This window comes from Myotis brandtii, unplaced genomic scaffold, assembly GCF_000412655.1.
Source record: "Myotis brandtii unplaced genomic scaffold, ASM41265v1 scaffold240, whole genome shotgun sequence".
Taxonomy (NCBI): Eukaryota; Metazoa; Chordata; class Mammalia; order Chiroptera; family Vespertilionidae; genus Myotis; species Myotis brandtii.
In genome coordinates, this window is record NW_005359064.1 from 239,141 (window position 1) to 248,818 (window position 9,678).

The window sequence follows — 9,678 nt, forward strand, 5'->3', positions numbered from 1 at the left end:
TTTTAGGGTTATGTTAATGGTTATGGTTGGGGTTAAGGTTTAGTGTTATGGATTAGGATTAGGGTTAGGGTTTAGGGTTAGGGTTAGGGTTATGGTTACGGTTTAGCATTAGGGTTAGTGTTTAGGGGTAAGGTTAAGGTTAGGGTTTAGGGCTCAGGTTAGTGTTAGGGTTAAGGTTAGAGTTTAGAATTTGGGATAGTGTTAGGATTAGGTTAGGGTTATGGTTAGGGTTTGGGTTAGGGTTATAGTAAGGGTTGGAATTAGGGTTAGGGTTAAGCATTATGTTTTAGTGTTTGGGTTAGGGTTTAGCGTTAGGGTTAGTGTTTAGGGTTAGGGTTAAGGGTTAGGGTTTGGGTTTAATGTTACAAATTAGGGTTAGGGTTAGGGTTTAGGCTTAGGGTTAGGATTAGAATTAGGGTTAGGGTTTAGTGTTACAGCTTAAGGATAGAGTTAGGGTTAAGATTTAGGGTTATGGTTAGGGTTAAAGTGTAGGGTTATTGTTAGGGTTAGGGTTAGGGTTTAGAGTTATATTTTAAGAACAGGGTTAGGGATACAGTTTAGGGTTAAGGTTAGGTTAAGTGTTTAGGGTTACAGTTTAGTGTTTAATGTTACATCTTAGGGTTAGGGTTAGTGTTAGGGTTAGGGTTAGCGTTAAGGTTAGGGTTAGGGTTATGGTTAGGGTTTTAGGTGAGGTTTAGGGTTAGGGTTAGGGTTAGGGTTAGGGTTAGGGTTTAGTGTTACAACTTAGTGTTAGGTTTAGGTTTTAGAGTTTGACTTAGGGTTAGGGTTAAGGTTAGGTTAGGGTTAGGGTTTAATGTTACAGCTTAGGGTTAGGGTTTAGGGTTAGGGTTAGGGTTTAAGGTTAGGGTTAGGATTAGGGTTATGGTTACGGTCAGCGTTAGGGTTAGGGTTAGGTTTAGGGTTAGGAGTTAGCAAGAAGGTTAATTTTTATGGTTAGGGTTAAGGTTTATCATTGGGGATAATGTTTAGGTTTTTGATTAGGGTTAGTGCTTAGGTTTATGTTTTATGATTTGGGTTATGTTTATGGTAAGGGTTAGCCTTAGGCTTACAGTTAGGATTAGGATGTTAGTTAGGGTTATGGTTTCAATTTCCGGATAGTGTTTTGGTTATCCCCAGAACCTAAACTTAGCCATAACCCAAAGCATAACCACTGAACTTAACCCTAACCCTAACCTTCACCCTAACCCTAACGCTAATTCTAACCCTAACCTTAAACCCTAACCCGAACCCGAACCTTAAGCTGTAACAATATACCCAAACCCTAACCCTAACCTTTACACTAACCCTAACCCAAAGTTGTAAACTAAACCCTAATCCTAAAACTAAACTTAACCCTAAATCCTAACCCTAACAATAACGCTAACCCTAACCCTAACCCTAACTCTAAACAGAACCCTAAACCCTAACCCTAACCCTAAACCTAACCCTAACCATAAACTTAAACCCTAACCTTAAGATGTAAAACTGAACACTAATCCTAACCCTAACTCTATCTCTAAAACCTAAACCTAAGCTGAAACACTAAACCCTAATCCTAAACTTAACCCTAAACCTAACCCTAACCCTAACCCTAACCATAAACCCTAACCCTAATCCTAACACTAAGCTGAAAGTCTGAACCCTAAAAGTAACCCTAACCCTAAACCCTAACCCTAACCTTAACCCTAACCCTAAACCCTAAGTTAACTCTAACCCTAACCCTAATCCGAACCCTAACCTAACCCCTAACACTAAGATGTAACATTAAACCCTAACTATAACCCTAACCCTAAACCTAAACCCTAACCATAACCATAACCCTAACGTTAAACCCTAAACCTAACCCTAAACCTAAACTGTAACACTGACCCCTAACCCTAAACCCTAACCCTAATGCCTAACTGTAACAGTAACTCTAAACCCCAACCCCTAACCCTAAACCCTAACCCCAACACTAAACCCTAACCCCTAACCCCTAACTCTAAACCTAACCCTAACTCTAAACCATAACCCAACCCTAGCCCTAACTTTAAACCCTAACCCTAAACCCTAATCCTTACCCCAACCCTAACCCTAAACCCTAATCCTTTCCCTAACCACAAACCCTAACACTAACCATAACTCTGAACCCTATTTTCTAGGGGTTAGGGGTTAGGTTTGGGGGTTAGGATTTAGGGTTAGGGTTTTGGTTGGATTAGGAATTAGGGTTTAGAGTTATGGTTATGGTTAGGGTTTAGGGTTAGTGTTAGTATTAGGGTTAGGGTTAGGGGTTAGGGGTTAGGGTTATGGTTAGGGTTTATGGTTAGGATTTAGGGTTAGGGTTAGGGTTAGCTTCTGAGTCCTTCAATATACATAGGAATCACCTGGAGTTTAGGGTGTGGTTATTGTTGGGGTTAGGGTTATTGTTTGGTTTAGGGTTATTGCTATAGTTAGGGTTAGGGTTAGGGCTAGTGTTCTGTGTCCTTGGATACACACTGTAATCACCTGGAGTACTAGGGTTAGGATTAGTGTTAGGTCTAGGGCTAGGTTTCGTGTTAGTGTTATAGTTAGGGCTATGGCTTGGGTTAGTGTTAGGGTTAGGGCTAATGCTAGATTTAGGGTTAGGATTTCCTCCCAGCATTCTTTTTTAAAAAATATATATTTTATTGATTTTTCACAGAGAGGAAGGGAGAGAGATAGAGAGCTAGAAACATCAATGAGAGAGAAACATTGATCAGCTGCCTCCTGCACACCCCCTACTGGGGATGTGCCCACAACCAAGGTACATGCCCTTGACCAGAATCAAACCTGGGACCCTTCAGTCCGCAGGCCGACGCTCTATCCACTGAGCCAAACTGGTTAGGGTACCTCCCAGCATTCTTTATTCCTTATCATCATATTTGCTTAGGAGCTCATGACTCTCCCTCTCCTTTTTCCTTAAAATTTCCTGTAACTTTAAGTCTGACCTGACTTCCTCTATCCGAGATACTATGGTTACTGTGACAGGTAGGGCTTGGGTGTTGGTGCAGAAGGGTCTTCTTCCTGATATTAGTATCCAAGTTACTCATCGTCTTGTGCCTTGGTTTTCCCATCTCTAAAGAAAAAAGTATGAAATAGCACTTATCAAGGCCCTGTGAAGATGGAGTGAGTTAACCAAGATGAAGCCTTCAGACAGTGCTTCGGACATGGTAAACACTCAGTAGAGGTTGGTGATAACATTACCATTGTTATCTTTCTCAAAAGCAATTTTAATTATTTCCAATTTTGGCTTTAAAAACTTATCATCATTTCCAGGTCTTCATTTAGAATTATAGCTTTCCAAGCTGTATCACTATCTCTAGATTTCCCCAATCTAATTTTTCACTACTGTCCTAAAAGCTGATTTGCATCCAGGAGATCTACCAACGTCTATGTGCCCTTGTTCAACATTTGTAGAAATTCCATTATATGCCAGCTGCTGGACTAGGTGAGGTGAAATTAAATGAACAATGCTTATCTCCCTGGAGATAACAAGGCTCTCCCACACTGCTCTGCTTTATCACAAATCACCGGTGGTCTTTGTTTCGCAATTTTTGATTGATACAATTGTATAGAGCTTCTGCCATCCACTGTGGGAAGAGGTATGTTGTTGATTGTAACACTGATAATGGTGAAAATATATATATAATGAATGCATAGAAGTGTAGGAGTATAGCTCAGTGGATGTTATTCTGTGTATGCTTGTTGTTGTTGTTTTAATCTTCACCTGAGGACATGCTTATTGATTTTAGAGAGATGGGAAGGGAAAGAGAGAGGAACATCGATGTGGGAAACATCTATTGGTTGTCTTCCTGTACGTGCCCCAAATGGGGATCAAACCCACAACCAAAGCATGTGCTCTAAACCTGGAATTGAACCCACGACCTGTCAATGTACGGGATGACGCTCCAACCAACTGAGCCCTACTGGGAAGAGCTGTATGCTTGTTTTTCTCTCATAATGGCTAAAGAATGCAACACGGGAGTTCTGGTGTTGAAGTCTAATTTGTGACTTAACAGGTTTACAAAGAAGCAACCGTTCATAGAGGTCCATTGACTGACATCTAGGTTGTGGCCTTGGATCTTATCAGCAATCTTGGGGAAGTAAAGTGGCTGCAGGCCTGTAGTAACTTCCTCTGTGCCCCAGAACACACAGCACCAGTGACCCAGTCCTACTTCCACCTCTGGAGTAGCCTCTAAGCCTAGGAGTGCGTGATAGCCCCAGGGTCTGTTAAACTAAATGCATGAAGAAAAAGAGGTAGACCCTGCCATACTTTTAAATAAACCTCTCAGCTTATATGAAAGACAACAGGAACATCACTTTCCTAAAAAGATTCTGTGAGAAAATAGAACTGCCAATGTTTATTTCTTTTATCTCCTCAAGTGTGGACTATGGGATTTGCCATTTATGCAAGCAAGCAACACAAAGTAGCTTCTACCCCAGTGCCTCTGAGGTGGAATGTGCACACACAAGTGTACAATGTGATCATTGGGTGAGGGAGAAAAATATCAGAAATTTAATTTAATGTCAGCTTTAAACAATTTATATTATGTATACTTTATAATGTACATAATAGATTAGCACAATGATACATGTAAATATGTAGAATATATGTGTATATATTGAGAATACTTAAAATTTGTTGTAGAGAAGGGTACAATGCAAATGTTTGGAAAGTGTTGATCTGAATATTTATATACCGCATCTGAGTTGTATAACTTCTGAATGAGTATTCGTACACGTTTACGTACATCTATGATGTCAGTTGTGACTTGCCAATGGTTTTTTCCAGTCTCAGGGCCTTTTCCTCTTCTTAAGATGGGTAAACATAAATTTCAAAGATGAATAGGTAGGTGGGTGGGCAGAAGGATGGAAAGACAGACAGTGCTTGCTTATACTTACTTTAACGTGGGTGTCAGGGATTCTGACAATCTTCTAAAGTTGCACACAATATCCCCCTAAAAGGTTAAGGTTAAAAATTAGGGGAAATTTTTAGAGTTTTTATGATATAATGTAATTCAAGATGCTTAAAAGCATTTTATTCTTTAGATCATATTATCCCATATAATAAACAGGTAATATGCAAATTGACCATCACACCCTCACATAAGATGGCCGTCCCCATGTGGTCACAAGATAGCCGCCACAAGATGACTGACAGGGGAGGGCAGTTGTGGGTGATCAGGCCAGCAGGGGAGGGCAGTTAGGGGTGACCAGGCCAGCAGGGGAGGGCAGTTGGGGGCAATCGGGCTGGCAGGGGAGCAGTTAGGTGTCAATCAGGCTGGCAGGGAAGTGGTTAGGGGGTGATCAGGCTGGCAGGCAGAAGCAGTTAGGCACAATCAGATGGGCAGGCAGGAGAGCAGTTGGGAGCCAGCAGTCCCGGATTGTGAGACGGATGTCCAACTGCCGGTTTAGGCCCGATCTTTGTGGGACATCCATAGGGGTCCCAGTTGGACATCCCCCAAGGCGTCCCAGATTGGAGAGGGTGCAGGCTGGGCTGAGGGACACCCCCCAGTGCACGAATTTCATGCACCGGGCCTCTAGTTGATTATAATGGTTCATGTAACAAGATTACGCCATGGGAGGGTGATTGGAACAGAAAAGGCCTCCTACTGTAGGTTTTTATATGGGGAAGACAGGAAAGGGGTATGACAATAGAAACAATGTAGAAATAATTATAGAATTGCTTTTTTTCTCTTTGCCGTAAATGTAATTTAATCCTAAATCAGAGGTGGTGATGCTTAATACCAATTAGCATTTCTTTAGACTTTAGACATTTACTGATGTTATTTAGCTTTGAAAACCTTGTCAGAAGATGATGAGCTTCGATTTCTTTAATTATCCAGTGTGGCGAATAAAGTCCAGGGCTTAACAGAGTTTCTCACTCAATACAGGCAATTGAAAAACATTTGTTCCACTGAATGCCTGCCCTCCCCAGAGCTCAAGGAACACTTGAATATGGAACACCAACTGCACAGGCGTGATCCTATTCCAACACCAGGGTGGATCAAGGGGCTAGGAAATCTACTCAGTCCCAAGGCTCTTGTCTTCTTCCCTGTTAAAATTTCAACAGAAAAAAAAAGAGAGAGAGAAAAGAAAAGAAAAATAAGGAAAAACACCCCACATACCAGGATAAAGCCATCATGTTGATGAACAGTGGCCTTAATTGGTATTAAAGGTTATTTATGTTGGGAAGACTAAGTTACAATCCCTAATTGATTGAAGACACTTGAGTAATGGGATCCATGGAGTCCCATTAGTATTGTGTTGACATATTAGCTTATCTTTGTACTTGATGGCTAAAGGATACGGATGAGAGCCTCGCCCTGTGGCACATCCAGGGTAAGATTTCTGACCTTAGATTTATGTTATCTGCTGGTAAAGCAACAAACCCAGCTGCCTCCTGCATGGTCTGAATTACAGATTTTCCATTCAACTGGACAACATGAATCTGCTGCTACTTTCAGCCCTCTTGAGCGCCCACAGCATTCTAATGCCCTTGTTTACTTTAGCTTCTGCCTTTCCTTGGAGTTCACACAGGCAAAGCCCACTCCCTTGCCCATGGAAGGTGCTGCACCTATTCCCTTGGCAGAGCTGTCACCAGACAGAGGCCAGCGATCCTCTCAGGAGCGACTTCCCCTGCCAATCTGTTCATTGCTGCCGTTCTCTCTTCAAAGGAGACTTTCTTTCATCAAAACTTTCCAATCTAAAGAATAATGAACTCAATTCTCCCTCTCTGTTCAGGGAAAGCACATTCCCAGAGCAGAGAGAGAGGAGCTTTAGAAATGTAGCAAGTATTGGCTGAGCCCTGTATTGCACTTGGCACTTGGGGTGGGAGAGTGTTTGGGTTCTGTGCCACCCTCAATGTGTCTGTTCCATGATTTTCTTCCAGCTGCTTAGCTCCGGTCCTGTAATTTTGAAATATAGTCTGTATCCTACATACAGGCTCTGCTTCTGAATCTTTCCTTTTTCCTTCCTTTTTTCCTTTTAATGAAAATATGGTCTTATTATATGGGCTGTTTTATGATCTGCTTTTCAAAAATGTAAAAGACTTTTAAATTGCCATGGTGATGCCTCTTTACTTCAGAAGTTCATATATTACTTAAGTAATAAGCTTCCAAAGAGTATTTCCAGATTATTTTCAATACAGATGTAAATACAAGCATTAAAATATAAATACATGCTTAAAATAAAAATTTAATATACAGTGTTTCCGGGAAATTACTTTTTGTTTTTATTTGGCACATTATGGATATCTTCCACATCAACAAATTATGTCTGCATCATTGTAGAGGCATAGGTCAGATATTACATATTTAGAATATTTCTTGTATTTTACAATAAAAAACAATAAGATGAACATTCTTTTAGCTGAATCTTTTTCCTTTTTATTATGAAAAATTCAAACAAACACAAACTAAAGACAATCCTATGTAATAAAAGCCTAATATGCTAAGTGTCCAGTCATCCAGTTGTTCATTCAACCAAAGCGTAGTATGCTAATGATATGCTAAGGCATCTCAACTGCTCACTTGCCGGGATCGAGCTGAAGTTATACATTGTTTCGATTATAGAATGGCAAACAAACCAGATACGAAGCCTCAGAGCTAGAGCCAGAGCTAATAAAGGCCCAGAATAAAATAAAAAAAGAGAAAAAAAAGGAGCGGTTGGGAGCTTCAGTCAACAACCGCCAGCCTGAAAGCAGCCCTCAGCCCCTCACCCAGACTGGCCAGGCACCCCAGTGGGGACCCCCACCCTGAAGGGTGTGTGACCAGCTGCAAACAGCCATCATCCCCTCATCCAGGCTGGCCAGGCACCCCAGTGGGGACCCCCACCCTGAAGGGGGTGTGACCAGCTGCAAACAGCCATCATCCCCTCATCCAGGCTGGCCAGGCACCCCAGTGGGGACCCCCACCCTGAAGGGGGTGTGACCAGCTGCAAACAGCCATCATCCCCTCATCCAGGCTGGCCAGGCACCCCAGTGGGGACCCCCACCCTGAAGGGGGTGTGACCAGCTGCAAACAGCCATCATCCCCTCATCCAGGCTGGCCAGGCACCCCAGTGGGGACCCCCACCCTGAAGGGGGTGTGACCAGCTGCAAACAGCCATCATCCCCTCATCCAGGCTGGCCAGGCACCCCAGTGGGGACCCCCACCCTGAAGGGGGTGTGACCAGCTGCAAACAGCCATCATCCCCTCATCCAGGCTGGCCAGGCACCCCAGTGGGGACCCCCACCCTGAAGGGGGTGTGACCAGCTGCAAACAGCCATCATCCCCTCATCCAGGCTGGCCAGGCACCCCAGTGGGGACCCCCACCCTGAAGGGGGTGTGACCAGCTGCAAACAGCCATCATCCCCTCATCCAGGCTGGCCAGGCACCCCAGTGGGGACCCCCACCCTGAAGGGGGTGTGACCAGCTGCAAACAGCCATCATCCCCTCATCCAGGCTGGCCAGGCACCCCAGTGGGGACCCCCACCCTGAAGGGGGTGTGACCAGCTGCAAACAGCCATCATCCCCTCATCCAGGCTGGCCAGGCACCCCAGTGGGGACCCCCACCCTGAAGGGGGTGTGACCAGCTGCAAACAGCCATCATCCCCTCATCCAGGCTGGCCAGGCACCCCAGTGGGGACCCCCACCCTGAAGGGGGTGTGACCAGCTGCAAACAGCCATCATCCCCTCATCCAGGCTGGCCAGGCACCCCAGTGGGGACCCCCACCCTGAAGGGGGTGTGACCAGCTGCAAACAGCCATCATCCCCTCATCCAGGCTGGCCAGGCACCCCAGTGGGGACCCCCACCCTGAAGGGGGTGTGACCAGCTGCAAACAGCCATCATCCCCTCATCCAGGCTGGCCAGGCACCCCAGTGGGGACCCCCACCCTGAAGGGGGTGTGACCAGCTGCAAACAGCCATCATCCCCTCATCCAGGCTGGCCAGGCACCCCAGTGGGGACCCCCACCCTGAAGGGGGTGTGACCAGCTGCAAACAGCCATCATCCCCTCATCCAGGCTGGCCAGGCACCCCAGTGGGGACCCCCACCCTGAAGGGGGTGTGACCAGCTGCAAACAGCCATCATCCCCTCATCCAGGCTGGCCAGGCACCCCAGTGGGGACCCCCACCCTGAAGGGGGTGTGACCAGCTGCAAACAGCCATCATCCCCTCATCCAGGCTGGCCAGGCACCCCAGTGGGGACGACAGATCGCTATGACGTGCACTGATCACCAGGGGGCAGATGCTCAAAGCAGGAGCTGCCCCCTGGTGGTCAGTGTGCTCCCACAGGGGGAAGTGCAGCTCAGCCAGAAGCCGGACTCATGGCTGGCGAGCACAGCTGCGGTGGTGGGAGCCTCTCCGCCTCCGCAGCAGCGCTAGGGATGTCCAACTGACAGCTTAGGCCTGCTCCCCATGAGCTGGCCTAAGCCATCAATTGTACATCCGCCAAGGGCTCCCAGACTGTGAGAGGGTGCAGGCCAGGCTGAGGGACCCCCTGAGTGCATGCATTTTGTGCACTGGGCCTCTAGTAGTATAATGAAACCCTACATCTCTATTACTTAACTTCAAAATTATCAATATCTGGCTTCAAAATTATCAATATTTTGTCAATCTTGTTTCATTTATCTCCCATTCCCCAGCACAAAACCATATACATATTACACACACACACACACACACACACACACACACACAC